The sequence below is a fragment of the Salvelinus sp. IW2-2015 genome, linkage group LG4q.1:29, assembly GCF_002910315.2.
Source record: "Salvelinus sp. IW2-2015 linkage group LG4q.1:29, ASM291031v2, whole genome shotgun sequence".
Lineage (NCBI taxonomy): Eukaryota > Metazoa > Chordata > Actinopteri > Salmoniformes > Salmonidae > Salvelinus > Salvelinus sp. IW2-2015.
Window position 1 is genome coordinate 90,047,902 of NC_036842.1, and position 23,390 is coordinate 90,071,291.

At 47.0% G+C, this 23,390-nt stretch overlaps 1 pseudogene; it reads left to right on the forward strand.

The window, feature by feature from the left end:
- Positions 1-220: 220 nt before the first annotated feature.
- Positions 221-23,390, forward strand: part of LOC111962792 (calcium/calmodulin-dependent protein kinase type 1D-like) — a 68,425-nt pseudogene continuing 45,255 nt past the window's right edge.

Sequence of the window (23,390 nt, forward strand, 5' to 3'; positions counted from 1 at the left end):
ATCGTTTTATTCATGTAAAAGCCGTCACTTGCATTGTCCACTATATATATATCTCTCTCTCTCCATTACTTGCTCCAATGACACGAGTAGTGGATTTGGTGCAATGCCAACACTAATCGTTCACTCATACATCCTCATCACGCACACTTTCGGCTACATAAGCACGAGAGGAGAGCGGCCTCCCCAGCCACCCACTCCTTATTGCTATAACAACCAAAGGCGCGGTCAAGCAGGCAGCGTGACTCAATATCGTTTCAATTCAGACGGACACCGACCGACCGACACCTCCAACCAGAGTCATCTTTCTGTCAAGTAACATAGCCTAAACAGAATCCAGAGAGCTATAATTAATTGTTGCAAAGCGAATGAGACAGAATAACGAAGGAGCTCCCCGCCTGTTACGTCAGAGATTAGGCAGTGTTATAACCTGTAGGTAGGCTGCTACGTGTAACTAACTGGTGGTAGGGCTGTAGACTACTGTAGAGTAGGACACCTTTGCTTTCGCAGCGCAGCGGTTGTATGGATGGGCTGAGCAAAGCAAGGTTTAAAACTAACTGGGCGACAATCAGGAAGAAACCCTATTCAGTCCTACTTTTTGTCGAGTAGAGACGGGGCACCATCCCCACTGAGTCAGCACAAGAAGGTGACATTCTTTGTGAAGCGGTACCTCTAATCTTCTCACGTCTGTCTTCCCTGTGACGACATGGCGAGTGAGAACGGAGAGTCTGGGGGGGGATCTTGGAAAAAGAATGTCGATGATATCAAGAAGGTATTCGAGTTCAAAGAAGTCCTTGGAACGTGAGTAATAACGGTGTGGTTTACTGTATTATAGAATCTTGTAACAGGTCCTTAAATTACAACTTTGTTGTCGGCTGTCAAGGGGTTTACACTAGATAGCACAGCCACAAAGTCTATCGTTAACCTAATGAATTTTTGTTTCGCTTTTTGGTTTTAATTTAAGGATAAGGTTAGCAGTTTGGTTAGAGGTAGGTTTAAAATCACATTTTATGAAGATAAATTGTAGAAATGGGCATGGTTTATGACTTTGTGGCTGTGGTAACTAGTTTCGACCGCTGTCAATCGATTATACAGTGTAACAGAAGCGGAAATGTCTCTACTATTGTCAACGAAGCTTAGACAATACGGCATGTGATATTGCCGGCGTACGTGCGATTTTTGCAAATACTAACGATTTGAATGATGCTTTATTATGTCCCTCAAATGTTTATGACATCGACAGTTACTAGACGCAACAATTCAAAAGCACGTGCTCAAACTGTCAATAATAGGTATATTCTATGGCAGGAGTTCGATGGAAAAGCGGTCTGGTCCGCCTCTATAGTTGGTAGCGCAACGCCAGGGTTGTGGGTTCGATTCCCACGTGGGACCAGTACGAGAAAAAGAAAGTACGAAAATGTAGTCACTCACTACTGTAAGTCGCTGTGGATAAGAGCGTCTGCTAAATTACAATTTAAAAATATATATATTTATCAATATCAGAGATCAAAAGGTTATAGAACAGGTCCAAGGTGATGTGGCAATGCACCTGCATTACAGAATAGATTATCTTGAGGTTTTCTTATTAATTTACATGCCGTATGTAATCAGAAATACATGAGTTAGCATCTGTTATTAAATGCATTGACAGGACTCTGTGAATGGTAGTCATTGTTTCAGCATCAAAATGGTCAGAAGAATTGGATTGTCAGTTGCTGCCTGCTGATGAAAATGCATTATCTGATGTCTAGTCAGACTGGATAACATTGAATAGATACAGAAGATTCCTGGTGCTGAATTATGATCATGTCTAATCTGTATTTAATTGTGATAATACGAAAGGCACTTGCCCATCGGGCAAGTCAGGAGTATATATTGGTTACCCAAAGATTATGACCACTTCACTTGCCCAAAAATGTAAAAAATAAATAAAAAAAGTTGCTATTTTCACCTACACACAGGGGGAAAACAGAAAGACCAGACTACTGGAATTCTAAACATTTTGGTTGTTATCAGAATGAAAAAACACCTGCCCAATAGGTGCAACCTCAGAGCAGGCTCAACCTGCGTAACTGCTCAGGTCACTTGCCCCTGGCAATACACTCTTATGGGGAAAAAAGGTGCTATCTAGAACCTAAAAGGGTTTTTCGGGTGTCCCCATAGGAGAACTCTTTTTAGTTCCAGGTAGAACCCTTTTGGGTTCCATGTAGAACCTTTTCCACAGTGGGTTCAACGGTTCTACATGGAACCTAGAAGGGTTCTCATATGGGGACAGCTGAAAAACCCTTTTGGAATTCTTTTTCCCCCTAAGAGTGTAGGGTCAATCCCTGCATGTAATGCTGTCTTCTTTATCAGCAGTCTGCTGTAACATCATCTTTACTCTGACATGTTGCCTGGCAATTTTACAGATCCCTCTGGGAGTATGGAACATTTTCATTATCATCAGAGACTAACTTACAAATATACACACACACACACACACACACACACACACACACACACACACACACACACACACACACACACACACACACACACACACACACACACACACACACACACACACAACCTTGCAACAAGTCGGTATGAAGCTGGTGATGTTTGTGCATGGCTTTCATCAGCCGTTAGTTCTTCATTCTTGTTATTCTCTTGTGCTTCCACTACTGTACTACTTCAGAGCAGACAAATTCCTCCAGAGTTTATTTTGGTCTTCCAGTTAGTGCTGCTTGACTTATGGCAGTTTTGCTGTGGGTGAGTTATGATGCAGACAGGGAGCATGTAAGTACTCACTTTGAAGGGCAAATTCCCCAAATGGTAGACTGGAAGACGAGCCTTCCAAAAACTCTCTCTGCCTCTAAACGATTTTTCAAGATTTTCATCAAGGGCCGGGGTGTTGACATATTGTTTTGATCAGCCCTGGGAAATTGGTATCAAGCAGGACAAGTATGCCACTCTTAACTTCAATAAACTGACCCTGCTGGTCTCCATTCACCAGGGTCAACATGGGGATCAGGATTCAGGGGTCGATTTCAATTCAGTCAGGAAGTGTAAACTGAAATTGAATTGGAATGTCAGGTTGCTTCCTGAATTGACTGCATTGAAATGTAAATGGACCCAACCCTGATGGCGATGGCTATTTGCCTTGACGAGAGCTAAACCATAAACAGCTATGGAGATATCCCTTCATCGTGGCTTAGCCTGTTTGTTGTTCAGAATCCGAGATAATTCTCAATATGCTACATCTCTTAGGCTAAGTCGCATTCAGATTGCACACTTTTTGGCTTAGCCCAGGGCTAAGAAAGAACATGGGGTTTGAAAGCCCTTAATTTTCCCTAATTTTCCCTCCTCCCTCAACCTCATATGGATCTGTGTTCCACCCTGTCCTTCTCCTGATGTACAGCCTGTCCTTCTCCTGAGGTACAGTCTGTCCTTCTCCTGAGGTACAGCCTGTCCTTCACCTGAGGTACAGCTTGTAACTCTCATCATCATCGGGGAGGAGCAACTTGTTCCCATCAGCATCTTGACTTGAACACATGACTGTGACCCCTGGCTTGGGTCACACGATGCCCTAACACAAATCCACTCCACTCTATTCTTTCCCACTCAATTCCACTCTATTCCACTCCATTCCATTCAACTATGTTGTCCTTGCAGGGATATTCATCCAGGAGTACATAAGACCATTGAGGATGATTACAAGTTTGTATTTGAAAACCACTTCTAAGACACATACGTTCCCGAACTCACTTCAGTCAGACTAATAAGGAAACTCACTGGGCTGGTAGCTGGCACATACACAGATCAAATACACCGCTGGGCTGGTAGCTGGCACATACACAGATCAAATACACCGCTGGAACGCCCATTAAGGTGGTTACATGTCCTAATCATTTGAAAGATTGTTCAGAAAACTAGGTGTTTTAATCGGCGTGTGCTTACTTCGATCTTGACCTTACGCCGATTAGGATAAGCAGAGTAAGGTGTTTACGTGACTATTGCATAATCTGCCTAATGCCATAATCTGTTTTAATATTGAATTATTACTGTGCATGTAAACATATTTAATGAAGTACACAGTTAAGAATAACATGTGTTGCATAATCATATAGGCGCAGTGTATTCAGGGAGTGGGCGATCATAATGGCAGGAAGTTGCGATGCCCCCATCTGTTTTTATTCTTAGCTGTGGATGTGAATGGCCTCGTCTAAACACCTGTGAATCATCATCATGAGTTGCTGTCTCAACAGTGGATAGGTTAAACACCAGTCATCTCTACATACTTTTTTACAAACACACACCCACACACCCACACCTCAAGTCCCATGTCAACACCACAGAGGCCCAGGTCGGCCATTCCTGCTCCCTGTAGCTCCTGCTGTGTTGTGTATAAGCAGACCCAGTAGGTAGTATGTGTTGTGTGTGTGTAGTGTATGCAGTGAGTTAGCTGCCAGGTTGAGACAGCCCTGGCAGCTATTACATATATGCACACAGCACTGTCTCCTCCTCCTCCTCCTCCTCCTCCTCCTCCTCCTCCTCCTCCTCCCGATTCCTCGTTCAGCCAAGAGGCTTTGACTACTTGGGGATTAAGAATAGACTGATCTAGGAAGGAGGAGTGAGGCACAGAGACAGGAAGAGACTCAGATTATCTCCTTCCCCTCCTCCTCCACTTCAGGCTTCCCCATCAGTGTCCAATAGGGATCATCTGTTCTCACTTGTCCCTGACTGAACCACCTCAAACCCCTAGCATCTACCCTTTCTAGGCCCTAGACACTTTTAGACCAGAAAGGTTGGATAGTTTATTAGGTAGACCTATGAGCCATATGGTAAAACCTTCAGAGTAGTTTATTACATGGAAATGTTAAACTACCATCATACTACTCATACCTATTCAATCCTTTAAGATCTAGGAGCTAGTGTGTAGGGGTTAGGGAAGGACTAGGGGCTAGTGGGTAGGGGTTAGGGTAGGAGCTAGAGTGTAGGGTTAGGGTAGGATCTGGTGTGTAGGGGTTAGGGTAAGAGCTAGTGTGTAGGGGTTAGGGTACAAGCTAGTGGGTAGAGGTTAGGGTACGAGCTAGTGGGTAGAGGTTAGGGTAGGAGCTAGTGGGTAGGGGTTAGGGTACGAGCTAGTGGGTAGAGGTTAGGGTAGGAGATAGTGTGTATGGGTTAGGGTAGTAGCTAGCGTGTAGGGGTTAGGGTATGAGCTAGTGTGTAGGGGTTAAGGTAGGACTAGGAGCTACTGCATAGGGGTTTGGATAGGAGCTAGTGTGTAGAGTTAGGGTAGAAGATAGTGTGTAGGGGTTAGGGTAGAGCTAGTGTGTAGGGGTTAGGGTAGGAGCTAGTGTGTAGGGGTTAGGGTACAAGCTAGTGTGTAGGGGTTAGGGTAGGAGATAGTGTGTAGGGGTTAGGGTAGGAGCTAGTGTGTAGGGGTTAGGGTAGGAGCTAGTGTGTAGGGGTTAGGGTAGGAGCTAGTGTGTAGGGGTTAGGGTAGGAGCTAGTGTGTAGGGGTTAGGGTACGGAGCTAGGTGTGTGAGGGGGTAGGTGTAGGCAAGGGCTAGTGTGTAGGGGTTAGGGTAGGGTAGAGATAGTGTGTAGGGTTGTGGTAGGAAGATTAGTGTGTAGGGGTTAAAGGGTAGAGAGCTAGGTGGTAGCGGTTAGGGTGGAGCTAGTGTGTAGGGGTTAGGGTAGGAGAAAGTGTGTAGGAGGTTAGGGTAGAGGAACTAGTGTGGTAGGGGTATAGGGTGGTAGGAGCTAGTGTGTAGGGTTAGGGTAGGAGCTAGTGTGTAGGGGTTAGGGTAGGAGCTAGTGTGTAGGGGTTAGGGTAGGAGCTAGTGTGTAGGGGTTAGGGTAGGAGATAGTGTGTAGGGGTTAGGGTACAAGCTAGTGTGTAGGGGTTAGGGTAGGATATGGTCTATAGGGGGAGGGATGAAGTGCAAAGTGTTTCGGGGTAATCGGATTGTTTCTGGACAGGCTCATAATCTCCACAATGTTACCATTCAACAGTGCACAGATATGAGATGAGGAGCAACATCTTAGCATGGAAAAAGACAGGTTGAATTGTCACTGTTGTGACATCAGTGTTGACTTTCACAGCTTCATCATACCACCCTGACACAAACATCACACATCAGACGTTTGTTTAAACAAAAATAATATTATATTCTGTTCTATTACATTCTGTCCTGTCCTACCCTGTTCTGTCCTATTCTGTCCTGTCCTGTCCTCTCCTATTCTGGCTTATTATGTCATATTCTGTCCTGTCTGTCCAACCTATTCTGTCCTGACCTGTTCTGTCCTCTCCTATTCTATCCTATCCTGTCCTGTTCTGTCCTCTCCTATTCTGTCCTATCCTGTCCTGTTCTGTCCTCTCCTATTCTGACCTATTCTGTCCTGACCTGTTCTGTCCTCTCCTATTCTGTCCTATCCTGTTCTGTCCTCCCCTATTCTGTCATATTCTGTCCTATTCTGTTCTGTCCTGGCCTATTCTGTCCTATTCTGTCCTATCCTGTTCTGTCCTCCCCTATTCTGTCCTATTCTGTCCTATCCTGTTCTGTCCTCCCCTATTCTGTCCTATTCTGGCCTATTCTGTCCTATTCTGTCCTATCCTGTTCTGTCCTCCCCTATTCTGTCCTATTCTGTCCTTTCCTGTTCTGTCCTCCCCTATTCTGTCCTATTTTGTCCTATTCTGTCCTATTTTGTCCTATTCTGTCCTGTTCTGTCCTATCCTGTTCTGTCCTACCCTATTCTGTCCTATTCTGTCCTATCCTGTTCTGTCCTATCCTGTTCTGTCCTCCCCTATTCTGTCTTATTCTGTCCTATTCTGTTCTGTCTCTCACCTATTCTGTCCTATTCTGTCCTATTCCGTCCTGTTCTATCCTGCCCTGTTTGTGTTGAGAAACAGAATGGATTGCACCTGTCAGCCGGCCATTCCACTGATCTGTAGGAGAGGAACAATATTATAAAGTAGATGTCAGGGTCCGTGGATCAATAGCAGAATGGGATTATGTTTGTGAACACCCTCCGCAGCACAGCAGCTGTGTCTGTGTGTGCATCCCGAATGGCACCTTAATCCCTATAGAGGGCCTTGGTCAGAAGTAGTGCATGATGTAGGGAATAGGGTGCCATTTGAGATGCAGACCATAGAGATAGCCCTGTAATGGTGTTACGGTATGTTTTCATCTGTTCTCATGCTGCTAGTCAGTCGTTATCTAATGAGATCTGCTGTGTCACTAAAGCCATCAGGTCTATCACCGTCACAGTCTCTCTCTTTCTCTCTCTGTCTTTCTGTCTCTCTCTCTGCCTCTCTCTGTCTCTGTCTCTCTCTGTCTCTGTCTCTCTTTCTCTCTGTCTCTCTCTGTCTCTGTCTCTGTCTCTGTCTCTCTCTCTCTCTCTCTCGCTCGTCTCTCCCTCTCCTCACTCTTCTTCTCGTCTCTCGCGTCCTCTCCTCTCTCGGCTCTTTCAAGGTCGTGAAATCCTCCAGTGCCTTTAAGACTGCTGGTATTTTCAGGTAGTGAACAAGTGTCCTCAGCAGTGAGCCTGCTCCAGATACCATGTGAGCTGACCTAAATGGTTAACTGACGATGCATGCCCGGTCACAGATCGGTGCCTGCTCTTGCGGTTCTCCCTTGCTGCTGTGGTTGTCAAGAAGACATGTTTTGGAACTGCAATTCCATAAGGAAGTTGGTAAGAGGCAGAAACAGACCAACTAATGATGATGATGATGATGCACTGGTCAGAGAAAACATTTAGAATTATGAACTAAGCTACATACGCATACAGTTCCCTCTTAACTGATCCCATCTGTGGCAGGACAATTTAGATCACTATGAAACAGGTGACCGACGGAACCACATTCACTCATCAGTGGAGAGCACCTATAGTACACATATCAGTTTAAAGCAGGGGTGTCAAACACGACATTTTGATCTAAACTGTGTATAAATCATAAAGGACCTACATTCATACTGTATCTTGACTGTGTCCCCAATCACAGAATGAGAAGCTAGACAGTCAGGGAGCAGTGAACAATTGCCAAAACGATGGATAAAGGACTATGTTTTGCAAATTTGACACAGGAGGAAATAATACCTCCGGACCTCGTTGAAGACCGAATGCAAGGCCCTCTGAGCGCCTAGTACATCCGCTGGCCCACAGGGCGCCTCTGAGCCCCCAGTACAGCTGCGACATCCAGGGCCCTCTGAGCCCCAGTACAACGCTGCCACAGGGCCTCTCTGAGCCCCAGTACAGCTGCCACAGGGCCCTCTGAGCCCCATACAGCTGCACACAGGGCCCTCTGAGCCCCAGTACAGCGCTGCCAGCAAGGCCCTCTGAGCCCAGTACAGCTTGCCAGTAAGGCCTCTGAGCCCCACGTACAAGCTGTCAGCAAGGCCCTGCTGAGCCCCAGTACAGCTGTCAGCCGCACAGGCCTCTGACCCCAGTACAGCTGTAAGCAAGGCCCTCTGAGCCCAGTACAGCTGTACCGAAGGCCCCCTTCTGAGGCCCCCAGGTGTACACAGCCGAGCCAGTAGCCAGTGCAGTCCCTAGGGGAGCCCCAGTACAGCTGCCTAAGGCCCTCTGAGCCCCAGTTACAGCTGCAGCAAAGGCCCTTCTTGAGCCCCGTAACAGCTGCCGCAAGGGCCTTCTGAGCCCTCAGTACAGCTGCCACAAGGTCCTCTCTGAGCCCCAGTACAGCTGCCAAGCAAGGCCCTCTGAGCCCCAGTACCAGCTGCACACAGGCCTCTGAGCCCCAAGTACAGCTGCACAAGGGCCTCTATGAGCCCCAGTAATCAGCCTGACACAGGACCCTCTGAGCCGCAGTACAGGCTGCCACAGGGGCCCTGAGCCCCAGTCACGAGCTGCCAGCAAGGCCCTCTGAGCCCAGTCCAGTCGCACCCAGACTTGAGCCCGTCAGCTTCAGCAAGGCCCTCTGAGCCCCAGTACAGCTGCCCACCAGGCCTCGAGCCCCAGTACAGCTGCCACCAGGGCCCCTGAGTCCCAGTACCGGCTGCCAGAAGGCCCTCTGAGCCCCATACAGCTGCACACGGCCCCTGACCCCATACAGCTGCAGCAAGGCCCTCTGAGCCCCAGTACAGCTGCAGCAAGGCCCTCTGAGCCCCAGTAAGCTGCCCACAGGGCACCCTTCTTGAGCCCGGCCCAGTACAGCTGCCCACCAGGGCCCTCTGAGCCCCAGTACACGCTGCCAACAAGGACCTCTAGCCCCAGTACAGGCTGCCACGCAGGCCCCTGACCCCAGTACAGCTGCTCGCAGCAAAGGCCCCAACTCTGTTAGCCCACGTAACAGCTGCCCAGCAAGTGGCCCTCTGAAGCTCCGCAGTACAGTTCTCCCCCCACGCAGTGTGCCCTCGTGATGGCCCCAGTGACACGCTGCCAAACCCAAATGTGCCGCCTTCCACTCTGAGCGCGCAGTACATCGGCTGCTCTCAGCAGGGCCGCTCGTGAGGCCCTCATACATGCTCCACAAGGACCTGAGTCCCCAGTACAGCTGCACACAGGGCCCTCTCGTGAGCCCATGTACGGCTTGCACACAGGCCCTGCTGTATGCCCTCAGTACAGCTTGCCGTAGCAGGCGCCCTCTGAGCCCAGTACAGGGCTGCACCAGGGCCGCTCGAGCCCAGTAAAGCTGCACTAGAGGTGCCCTCTTGGAGGCCGCCTATACAGATACTGCACACAGGGCCCTTTTGAGTCTCTCCGAGTCTAGGCAGCTGGTCCAGCTAGGCGTGCCCTCTTGAGTCCTCCCAGGTAAAGGCTGCACAGCAGGGCCGTCCCCTCGACCTCCAGTCCCAGGCTGCCAGTCAGGGCTCCTCTCTGAGCCCCAAGTACACGCTGGACACAGGTACCCTTCTGAGCTCTTCAGTACAGGCCTCGCCAGAGGGCCCCTCTGAGCTCCCAGTACAGTGCCAACGGACATCTGAGCTCCAGCACAGCTTGCAGTTGCTACAGGGCCCCTGTCTGACCCTCAGTACAGGAGGGCTGGCCAGCAGGGCCCTTGAGCTCCCAGTACAAGCGTTGCACACAGACCCTTCTCGATGACCAGTACAGCTGCCAGCAAGGCCCCTGCTGAGTGCCCCACGTAAGCCCCTGCACATCACGGGCCCCCTGAGTCCGCAGGTGACCAGCTTGCCAACCAAGGTGTCTCGGTTTCTGCTTGAGTTCCCCAGATACAAGTTGTCAGCACAACGGCCCTCTGAGCTCGCATGTACAGTCTGTAATGAAGGCGCACGAGCCCCTCAAGACAGCTGCTAGCAAGGCCCCTCTGAGCCCCTCAGTCACAGCTGTCCAGCAAGCCTCCTCTTGAGGCCCCTTCTCTTACATGTCTGCGCAGCAACCAGGTCCTCTCTGAGCCCAGGTACACGCTGCCCACCACCCACAAAAGAAAAAGGGCCCCCCCCCTCCCCCCTCCCCCCGTTGGGAAAGAGCCCCCCCCCCCCAGTTCTTTTTCTTTAACATTACAAACAAACAGAACGGGTGCAGCCCAGCTGCCTGCTGACGCCCCCCAGATATCAGCCGTGCCACACCTGATAGGCGCTCGCTCGTGAGTGCCCCAGTACAGCTGTCATCAAGCGTCCTTCTGCAGTCCCAGTACAGCTGTCAGCAAGGCCCTCTGAGCCCCGTACAGCGCCCACAGGGCCCTCTGAGCCCGCGATCAGCTCGCCACAAGTGCCCTCTGAGCTCCCAGTACAGCTGCCAGCAAGGCCCTCTGAGCCCAGCTACAGCAGCTGCCCAGCAGCCCGCCTCTCTGAGCCCCAGTACAGCTGCCCACAGGGCCCTCTGAGCCCCAGTACAGCTGTCAGCGAAGGCCCTCTGACCCCATGACAGCTGCCACAAGGCCCTCTGAGCCCCAGTAACAGCTGCCAACAAGGCCCTCTGAGCCCCCAGTACAGCTGCACACACGGGCCCTCTGAGCCCCAGTACAGCTGCCAACAAGGCCCTCTGAGCCCCAGTACAGCTGTCAGCAAGGCCCTCTGAGCTCCAGTACAGCTGTCAGCAAGGCCCTCTGAGCCCCAGTACAGCGTAAGCAAGGCCTCTGAGCCCAGTACAGCTGCTCGCAAGGCCCTCTGAGCCCCAGTACAGCTGCCAGCAAGGCCCTCTGAGCCCCAGTACAGCTGCCAGCAAGGCCCTCTGCAGCCCCAGTACAGCTGCCACACAGGCCTCTGAGCCCCAGTACAGCTGCACACAGGGCCCTCTGAGCCCCAGTACAGCTCGCCACAAGGCCTCTGAGCCCCAGTACAGCTGCACACAGGACCCTCTGAGCCCCAGTACAGCTGCCAGCAAGGCCCTCTGAGCCCCGTACAGCTGCCAGCAAGGCCCTCTGAGCCCCAGTACAGCTGCCCGACAGGCCCTCTGAGCCCCAGTACAGCTGCCAGTAAGGCCCTCTGAGCCCCAGTACAGCTGCCCACAGGGCCCTCTGAGCCCCAGTACAGCTGCCAGCAAGGCCCTCTGAGCCCAGTACAGCTGTCAGCAAGGCCCTCTGAGCCCCAGTACAGCTGCACACAGGGCCCTCTGAGCCCCAGTACAGCTGCCCACAGGCCCTCTGGCCCCAGTACAGCTGCCAACAAGGCCCTCTGAGCCCCAGTACAGCTGCACACAGGACCCTCTGAGCCCCAGTACAGCTGCCAGCAAGGCCCTCTGAGCCCAGTACAGCTGCCAGGAAGGCCCTCTGAGCCCCAGTACAGCTGCCCACAGGGCCCTCTGAGCCCCAGTACAGCTGCCAGCAAGGCCCTCTGAGCCCCAGTACAGCTGCCCACAGGGCCCTCTGAGCCCCAGTACAGCTGCAACAAGGACTTCTGAGCCCCAGTACAGCTGCACACAGGACCCTCTGAGCCCCAGTACAGCTGCACAGGGCCCTCTGAGCCCCAGTACTAAGCTGCCAGCAGGGCCCTCTGAGCCCCAGTACAGCTGCACACAGGGCCTCTGAGCCCAGTACAGCTGCCACAGGGCCCTCTGAGCCCCGTACAGCTGCACCACAGGCCCTCTGAGCTCACGTACAGCTGCCAGCAGGGCCCTCTGAGCCCCAGTACAGCTGCACACAGGGCCCTCTGAGCTCCAGTACAGCTGCCAGCAGGGCCCTCTGAGCCCCAGTACAGCTGCACACAGGACCTCTCTGAGCTCCAGTACAGCTGCCAGCAGGGCCCTCTGAGCCCCAGTACAGCTGCACACAGGACCTCTGAGCTCCAGTACAGCTGCACACAGGGCCCCTCTAGCCCCAGTACAGCTGCCCAGCAGCGGCCCTCTGAGCCCCAGTACAGCTGCACACAGGACCTCTGAGCTCCAGTACAGCTGCCAGCCAAGGCCCTCTGAGCCCAGTACAGCTGCACACAGGCCCTCTGAGCCCCAGTACAGCTGCCAACAAGGCCTCTGAGCCCAGTACAGCTGTCAGCAAGGCCCTCTGAGCTCCAGTACCTGTCAGCAAGGCCCTCTGAGCCCCAGTACAGCGTCAGCAGAGGCCCTCTGAGCCCCAGTAAGTCAGCAAGGCCCTCTGAGCCCACAGTACAGCGCTGCCAGCAAGGCCCTCTGAGCCCCAGTACAGCTGTCAGCAAGGCCCTCTGAGCCCTGCCAGTACAGCTGCCCAAGCCCTCTGAGCCCCAGTACAGCTGTCGCAAGGCCCTCTGAGCCAGTACAGCTGCACACAGGGCCCTCTGCCCCAGTACAGCTGTCAGCAAGGCCCTCTGAGCCCCCAGTTACAGGCTGGCCAACAAGGCCTCTGTAGCCCAGTAAGCTGCAGCAAGGCCCTCTGAGCCCAGTACAGCTGCGCAAGGCCCTCTGAGCCCCAGTTACATGCTGCCCTACAGGGCCCTCTGAGCCCAGTACAGCTGCCAGCAAGGCCCTCTGAGCCCCAGTACAGCTGCCAGCAGGCCCTCTGAGCCCCAGTACAGCTGCCCACAGGCCCTCTGAGCCCCAGTACAAGCTGCCCCAGGGCCCTCTGAGCCCCAGTACAGCTGCCAGCAAGGCCCTCTGACCCCAGTACAGCTGCACACAGGGCCTCTGAGCCCCAGTACAGCTGCCAACAGGCCCTCTGAGCCCCAGTACAGCTGCCAACAAGGCCCTCTGAGCCCCAGTACAGCTGCCACAAGGCCCTCTGAGCCCCAGTACAGCTGCACACAGGGCCCTCTGAGCCCCAGTACAGCTGCCAACAAGGCCCTCTGAGCCCCAGTACAGCTGTCAGCGCAAGGCCCTCTGAGCTCCAGTACAGCTGTCAGCAGGCCCTCTGACCCCCAGTACAGCTGCCAGCAAGGCCTCTGAGCCCCAGTACAGCTGTCAGCAAGGCCCTCTGAGCCCCAGTACAGCTGCCAGCAAGGCCCTCTGAGTCCCAGTACAGCTGTCAGCAAGGCCCTCTGAGCCCCAGTACAGCTGCCAGCAAGGCCCTCTGAGCCCCAGTACAGCTGCCCACAGGGCCCTCTGAGCCCCAGTACAGCTGCACACAGGGCCCTCTGAGCCCAGTACAGCTGCCAGCAAGGCCCTCTGAGCCCAGTACAGCTGTCAGCAAGGCCCTCTGAGCCCCAGTACAAGCTGCCAGCAAGGCCCTCTGAGCCCCAGTAACAGCTGTCAGCAAGAGCCCTCTGAGCCCACAGTACAGCTGCACACAGGGCCCTGCTGAGCCCCAGTACAGCGCCAGTTAAGGCCCTCTGAGCCCCAGTACAGCTGCCTGCAGGGGTTTGGAGTGTGCCAGACAGAGCAGAGGGATAGCTATCTGGAGAGAGAGGAGATTGGGCAGTAATCGCCCGTATCAAAACAGTAACAGTCGGGTGCTCCCAAGAGATTTCTGGCTTAGCCGCGATCTTTAGAACAGATTTAGTTGAAGCCTCTCTGGCAGTTCTTTCTCTCTCTCTACCCTCACTTTTGTATTTTTTACATTTGGTAAGGAGTGACTATACTAGCCAGCTCTTATCGTTCTCGGGCCAGTCTCAGCCAAACTAATCTCCAATAAGAAAGATTAGAAGGATTATTTCCCCCATTTAATCAAGAGTCTGACTAGCCGAGCCCAGAGCAAACATTCCGGGAAAGCAACCGCAGGCCAGGGCCAGAGATCATAGCAACAACATATAGGCCTAACATGCCACTAGTGTTGATGCAGTAGCAGATACTGGACAGCATAGCAGTGGTGTGTTAGTAACAATGATGTATATAAACTCTAGATTGCTGATGCTATGTAATTGCCAATGAGAGGCTTTGAAGCCATCGGTCGACCATATTGGCACTCCTGGGATCAAACCCCAGGCTGTAGTGGCGCCTCAGCACTGTGATGCAATGCACCGCTGCACCACTCGGTGACCCCTCTCACATAATGTCATTTAAAAGTATGCAATAAGGTGTATGTAATAGAATATATGTGGCAAAAATAAATGTAGACATTAATAAAGGCATTTCTATAGCTTCCAAAATAGTCATCTAATGTATATATAAATCATTGGTTAGTAATAATAAGTATGAGGGGATGTTTTATTCATCTCAGGACTAATAGATTTTGCAAATCATAATTTGCTGTACAGCAGGTATAATGCCTGTATGAAGTTATCATTAACTGATTTACGTTGTGCTATGACACACCTTTGACAACCTATGACACGCCTATGACAACCTATGACACGCCTATGACACGCCTATGACAACCTATACCACATTGCCAGTCTCAAGTACTCTCTGTTTTCTGTAAATACAGAATCAATCAACCCTCTTATGATGATGCCTGTTACTTGTCTTGGTGAATGTTGGCATAACACTGTAGTGTAGCCTACAGGATTGGGGTCTGTTCCATTTCAATTCAGTCCTTCCTAAATGGAAAGTTCATACCACTGTAGTGTAGCCTACAGGATTGGGGTCTGTTCCATTTCAATTCAGTCCTTCCTAAATGGAAAGCTCATACCACTGTAGTGTAGCCTACAGGATTGGGGTCTGTTCCATTTCAATTCAGTCCTTCCTAAATGGAAAGCTCATATGCTATCCGAGCAGCTAACCGATCGCTGCAGCTGTACATAGTCCATCTGTAAACTACCCACCCAATTTACCTACCTCACCCCCCATACTGCTTTTATTTATTTATTTCTGCTCTTTGCACACCAGTATCTCTTCTTGCACATGATCATCTGATGATTTATCACTCCAGTGTTAATCTGCTAAATTGTAATTATTCGATTTATTGCCTACCTCATGCCTTTTGCACACATTGTATATAGATTCTCTTTTTTTTTCTACCATGTTATTGACTTGTTTATTGTTTACTCCATGTGTAACTCTGTGTTGTCTGTTCACACTGCTATGCTTTATCTTGGCCAGGTCGCAGTTGCAAATGAGAACTTGTTCTCAACTAGCCTACCTGGTTAAATAAAGGTGAAATAAAAATAAAATTTAAAAAAAAAGACCACTGTAGTGTAGCCTACAGGAATGGGGTCTGTTCCATTTGAACTCTTCCTAAATTGAGAGCGCATAACACCATGTAGGCCTTATCATCAACCGGGTGCTGATTTAGTTGCTCAACAGCAGGGCAGTAATCATCACTTTGAGGGAATTTTGGCAAGACTTTAGCCTGCTGCAGGAATTATAATTAAACAACAGACGGGTTAGCTGAGAATGTCACGAAAAACGATGCGTACGATTCAATGGGGCAGAAGTCCCTGTGTTGTGATTCTGGATGGCCAGATAGCTAGCAACAATGACAATAAACTGCCATGTGGTGAATCGTAAGTGGCCCGTTTCAGTTATTTTCATCTTGTTCTTGATACCATGTCTTGTTTTGAGGTGTTTTGACTGATATCATGGCTATGCTAATATGGATAAAATTCGCATGCTAGCTAACCAACAACTTTAACGATGTATTTGAGAGACAACAAGTGCTCATAGTGCAAGTTTATTTATCCATTCAATAAACATTGGAGACAAATTATAGTTTGCATTTTGTCAACAGTCTAAGCCAACCCCGTCTGTTTTGCCCCATAGTTGCTAAACAACCAACCCATCTAAGGCCAGAAGGGGTGTGGTATATTGGCCGACATACCACGGCTACTGGTTACCAACATAATTGGAACAGTAAACAAGTGTTTTTGGGTAATACCTGTAGTATATTGTCTGATATACACACAGCTGAAATATTGTTTCAGCTAATCAGCATCCAGGACCAAAATACCCGGTGTCTAATTCAGTTGTAATGCATTCTAAGATCTGTCATTAGAATGTCTGAACCTCTTAACCTCTTATATAACCTCCATTGTGACCCTGACTAAATTACAGCCATTTCTACATACAGACATAACATATTAACATATTATACGCCTCAGACATGGCTTGTTTTGGTAAATGTTGGCATAAAACAATGTAGTATTAACTGAATAGTTCTGACAAAGACAAATGTCTTGAACTACATCAATTTGCAAACCGTACTAGTGACTGTACTAGTGACTGTACTAGTGACCGTACTAGTGACCGTACTCGAGGAAGGTTGTGTTCTGTCCGACTGTTCTTCAGCCAAACGCTGACCATGAGTCCTAAAGTGAGTTGTAGTTCCATTAGACCATGCTCCACTCCAACTGGATTCCATAAGACCATGCTCCACTCCACCTGGATTCCATTAGACCATGCTCCACTCCACCTGGATTCCATTAGACCATGCTCCACTCCACCTNTTCCATTAGACCATGCTCCACTCCACCTGGATTCCATTAGACCATGCTCCACTCCAACTGGATTCCATTAGACCATGCTCCACTCCAACTGGATTGTCCAGCTAGCAGTGACTTTCCATCCAATAGATTATATAAGCGGACCACTAAAGCATCTTACACAAGATGATTCTCTGTGATTACTCTGACTCAGCAGCTATAGCAGCACAGGCCCTGACTGAAGCACTCACACACACAAACTCACACACACACACACAAGCCCGTACACACACACCAACTCTAGCCTACCTCAGCCCCCGTGAAAAAACAGCCCCCAAAACCACTTCAGACTTTTACATTTACATATATTTGCATAATTGCCAACAGTTGTTATGCTAGTGCCATTTTTAGAGAAAAGAAAAACCAGCACACTGCACCTGTCAGTATCATACGTTTGAACATTTCCTAAGGGCACTTTAGTTAAAGAATCTTAGTTAAAGAATCTTAGTTAAAGAATCTTAGTTAAAGAATCTTAGTTAAAGAATCTTAGTTAAAGAATCTTTGTTAAAGAATCTTAGTTAAAGAATCTTTGTTAAAGAATCTAAGTTAAAGAATCTTTGTTAAAGAATCTTAGTTAAAGAATCTAAGTTAAAGAATCTTTGTTAAAGAATCTTTGTTAAAGAATCTTAGTTAAAGAATCTAAGTTAAAGAATCTTTGGATGAGTTACGTGTCTTGTTACAGGCTTATTGCATAGTGTCCCTCCTCAGCAGCCCTTCAAGGTTTTTTTAAAGAGGTTGAATACCCACCAGTCAGCTTCAAGTTAAATCACATTTTATTTGTCACATGCGCCGGATACCACAGACCTTACAGTGAGATGCTATCTTACATGGTCTTTCCCCACAATGCAGTTAAATAAGAACATAGAAACACACAACAGTGAAGCTATATACAAGGAGTACGAACTCCATACCAATGTGCAAAGGGTACAAGGTAGTTGAGGTAGATATGTACATGTAGGCAGTGGTAAAGTGACTAGCCATCGGGATAGATAATCAGAAGAAGTCGCTTAGCTAGCATCTTACCCTGGTCTCCAGGTGCTGTGTACAGGAAGTCATACACAGCGATGCAGGTGTGTCCAATTGGGGTTGGAAACCAGATCTCTAATGTGGCATAAGACAGGGTTAGGCCACTCAGCTAAAGGCAATTATAGCTTTAGAAGCTAACGTACATTTACTTATCCTGCAGGTATAGCTCACAGAGGCACGGCAACACCAACACACACACACACACACACATTCTCTCTCCACACACACACACACACACACACACACACACACACACACACACACACACACACACACACACACCACACACACACACACACACACACACAAACAGAGTCAAACAGGTTTTGTTCCTTCATCATTACAGAGTCAAACAGGTTCTGTTTCCTTATTCGTTACAGGAGTCAAACAGGTTCTGTTCCTTATCGTACAGAGTCAAAACAGGTTCGTTCCTTTATCGTTACAGAGTTCAAACAGGTTCTGTTCCTTATCGTAACAGAGAGTCAAACAGGTTCTGTTCCTTTATCGTTACAGAGTAAAAACGGTTCTGTTCCTTTATCTTACAAGTCAAAAAAGGTTCTGTTCCTTTATCGTACTACAGAGTCAAACAGGTTCTGTTCCTTTATCGTTACAGAGTCAAACAGGTTCTGTTCCTTATGTTACAGAGTCAAACAGTTCTTTCCTTATCGTTACAGAGTCAAAACAGGTTCTGTTCCTTTATCGTTACAGATCAAAACAGGTTCTGTTCCTTTATCGTACAGAGTCAAACAGGTTCTGTTCCTTTATCGTTACAGAGTCAAAACAGTTCTGTTCCTTTTATCGTACAGAGTCAAACAGGTTTCTGTTCTTTATCGTACAGAGTCAAACAGGTTCTGTTCCTTTATCGTTAACAGAGGTAACAAACAGGTTCTGTTCCTTTATCGTTACAGGTCACAAGGTCTGTTCCTTTATCGTTACAGATCAAACAGGTTCTGTTCCTTTATCGTTACAGAGTCAAACAGGTTCTGTTCCTTTTATCGTTACAGAGTCAAACAGGTTCTGTTCCTTATCGTACAGATCAAACAGGTTCTGTTTTACGTTACAGAGTCAAACAGTTCTGTTCCTTTATCGTTACAGAGTCAACAGGTCTATCTTACACAAACAGGTTCTGTTCCTTTATCGTTACAGAGTCAAACAGTTCTGTTCCGTTATCTGACAGAGTCCCATAAGGTCTGACAGAGTCCCATAAGAAGTCTGACTGTGTCCCATAACGGTCACATAAGGTCGACTGTTGTCCCAACAGTCACAAAGGTCTGACTGTGTGTGTCATAAGGTGTCAAGTTTTAATATAGTTGTGTGTGTCATAAGGTGTCAAGTTTTTATATAGTTGTGTGTGTCTCTCACTCTTCTAATGACGTGTGCGTGCGTATCAAATAACATTTTACTTGTCACATGCGCCGAATACAACAGGTATTCACCTTACAGTGAAATAGTTAAAACTTACAAGAAAATACCTTTAAAAAAGTAAGAGAAACAAATAACAAATAATTAAGGAGCAGATAAATAACAATAGTGGGGTTATATCACGGGGGTACCGGTACAAGAGTCAATGTGTCAATGTGCGGGGGCACCGGTGTCGAGGTAATTGAAGTAATTATGTACATGCAGGGTGGTTATTAAATGGCTATGCATAGATAATACAGAGAGTAGCAGCAGCGTGGGCCGGTGAGGGAGTGCAAATTGCTTTGGGTAGCCATTTTTGTAGCTTTGGTGTGTTTGTGGTGTGTGTGTGTGTGGTGTGGTGTGTGTGTGTGGTGTGTGGTGTGTTGTGTGTGTGTGTGTGTGTGTGTTGTGTGGGTGTGTGTGATGTGGTGTGATGTGTGAGGTGAACAGTTTCTGTTGTGCATTGTAGATCCCCTCCAGGCTTCCTGTGTGTGTGTGTGTGTGTGTGTGTGATGGTGAACGGTTTCTGTTGTGCCATTGTAGCATCACCTCCCAGGCTTCCTGGAGTGTGTGGTGTTTGTGGGTGTGTGTGTGTGTGTGTGTGTGTTGTGTGAGAGAGAGGTGAACAGTTCTGTTGTGCATTGTAGCATCCCCTCCAGGCTTCCTGTGGTTTTAATAATAGTGTTTCTGCCAGCACAGAAGCAAACAATTAAATGCAGGAAACACCTTACACACACACATACACACCACACACACACACACACACACACACACACAACACACACACACACAACACACACACACAACACACACAGTAACATAAATGCTCTGCGTATTGGAGTTCAATGTGTTTTTCACTGTAGTGTCTCTCAATACTGCAGGAGAGATAAGATGTAAGAAGTTACTGGGGTTATGGTATGGTTGAGTACCTGTAACGGCCTGTGTGTGTGTGTGTGTGTTGTGTGTGTGGTGTTGTGTGGTGTTGTGTGTGTGTGTGTGTTTGTTGTGTGTGTGTGTGTGTTGTGTTCCGTTGTGTGTGTGTGTGTGGAGTTGTGCTTGAGGAGCAGGATTAACAATGGATTTGATAGACCAGAGGAAATTTATCAGGCCATCCACCAACTGCATGTAGAGCCCTGTGAGGAGCTGATTACATACACTACTATACTGTAACTACTAACATGGAGCTGATTACATACTATAGAATGACGATTACATACGAATGACATGGAGCTGATTACATAACTTTATACTGTAATAGAAACATGGAGCTGATTACATACTGTAATAGACAATGGAGTGATTATATACATATATACTGTCATGAACATGGAGTATTACACTATAATAGACATGAGCTGTTACATACTGGTAATAGGACCATGGAGCGATACATACTGTAATAGACCATGGAGCTGATTACATACACTATATCTGTAATAGACCATGGAGCTTGATCTACATACTACTTACTGTAATAGAACATGGGCTGATACATAGTAATAGAAAAAATGGAGTTTTATATAACAAATAACTGAAAACTTAAGAAACCATGGGGACAGCTGATTACTATCACTGTAATAGAACATGGAGCTGATTTACATACTGAAAAACATGGAGTATAATACTGTATAGAGACCATGGAGCTGACTACATACGTAATAGACCATGGAGCTGATTACGTACTGTAAAGACCATGGAGCTGATTAATACTGTAAAGACCATGAGCTGATACTTACAGCTGTATTAGACCATGGAGCTGATTACATTACTGAAATAACAATGGGAAGCTGCATTACATACTACTTATATAGTGACATAGAACATGGAGCTGATCATTACATACTGTAAATAGACAACTGGAAACTGATTATATAACTATATGGTAATAGAACATGGAGCTGATTACATACTATAATAGACCATGGAGCTGATTACATACTGTAATAGACCATGGAGCTGATTACATACTGTGAATAGAACCATGGAGCTAGTTACATACTACTATAATACGTAATAGGACCATGGAGCTGATTACATACACTATACTGTAATAGAACATGGAGCTGATTACATACTGAATATCCATGAGCTGGATTACATACTTAGATACATGAGCGATTACTATACTGTAAGACTGAGCTGATCTACATACGTAATAGACCATGAGAGCTGATTACATACATTAATAGACCATGAGCTGATTACATACTGTGAATAGACCATGGAGCTGATTACGAATAGGACCCAATGGGAGCTGATTACATACACAATACTGTAATAGACACATGGAGCTGTATTACCATACTGTAATTAGACCATGTGAGCTGAATTACGTACGTAATAGACCATGGAGCTGATACATACTGAAATAGACCATGGAGCTGTGATTACGTAATAGACAATGGAGCTGATTACATACTGTAATAGACCATGGAGCTGATTACAAACTGTAATAGAAAATGGAGCTGATTACATTACACTATATACTGTAATAGAACATGGAGCTGATTACATACTGTAATAGGCAATGGAGCTGATACATACTGAATAGACAATGGAGGCTGATTACATACTGTAAAAGACCATGTAGCTGATTACAAACTGTAATAGAAAATGGAGCTATTACATACATATATATGTAATAGAACATGGAGCTGATACATATCGTAATAGACAATGGAGCGTTTACACTATATACTGTAATAGACAATGAGCTGATTACATAATGTTATAGACAATGGAGCTGATTACATACTGTTATAGACAATGGAGCTGATTACATAATTTATAGACAATGGAGCTGATTACCAACTGTATAGAAAATGGAGCTGATTACATACACTAATATACTGTAATAGAACATGGAGCTGATTACATACTGTAAAAGACCATGGAGCTGTATTACAAAACTGTAATAGAAAATGGAGCTGATTACATACAATATATACTGTAATAGAACATGGAGCTGTTACATACTGTTAATAGACAATGGAGCGTTTTGATACACTATATACTGTAATAGACAATGGAGCTATTAAATAATATAACATGGAGACTGATTACATAATGTTATAGACAATGGAGCTGATTACATAATGTTAAGAGACAATGGAGCTGATTACATACTGTAATAGACAATGGAGCTGATTTCATACTGTAATAGACCATGGAGCTGAATACATAACTGTAATAGACCATGAGCTGATTAACATACTGTAGTAGACAATGGAGATAATTACATACTGTAATATACAATGGAGCTGATTACATACTGTAATAGACCATGGAGCTATTACTACTGTGATGACCATGGAGCTGATATACATAATGTAATAGACCATGGAGTTGATTACAACACTGTAATAGACAAATGGAGTTATTACATACTGTAATATACAATGGAGCTAATTACATACTGTAATAGACCATGGAGCTATATACATACTGTGATAGACCATGGAGCTGATTACATACTGTAATAGACCATGGAGCTGATTACATACTGTAATAGACCATGAGCTGATTACGTACTGTATGACCATGGAGCTGTATTATATACTGTCATATAACATGGAGCTGATTACATACTGTAATAGACAATGGACTTGGTTTCATAGTATTGACCCTGTGAGATTATTTACATACTGTAATAGACAATGGAGCTGATTACATACTGTAATAGACAATGGAGCTGATTCATACTGTAATAAACCTTGGAAGCTGATTACATACTGTAATAGACCATGGAGCTGATTAACATACTGTAATAGACCATGGAGCTGATTACATACTGTGATAAACCATGAGCTGTAATACATACTGTAATAGACCATGGAGCTGATTACATACTGTGATAGACCATGGAGCTGATTACATACGTAATAGACCATGGAGCTGGTACATACGTAATAGACAATGGAGTCTGATTACTTACACTACATACTGAAATTGTCCATGGAGCTGAATATATACTTAATAGACCATGGAGTGGTTACATACTATAATAGACATGGAGCTGATACATACTGTAATGACAATGGAGCTGATGATTATTACTGTAATAAACCATGGAGCTGATTATATACTGTCATATAACATGAGCTGATTACATACTGTAATAGACAATGGAAGCTGAATACAACTATACCATGAGCTGATTACATACTTATGACCATTGGAGTGATTACACTACTGTAATAGGGGGTGACCATGGAGCTGATTACATAACACTATATACGTTAACTAGACCATGGAGCTGATTACATACTGTAATTGACAATGGAGCTGATACATACGTAA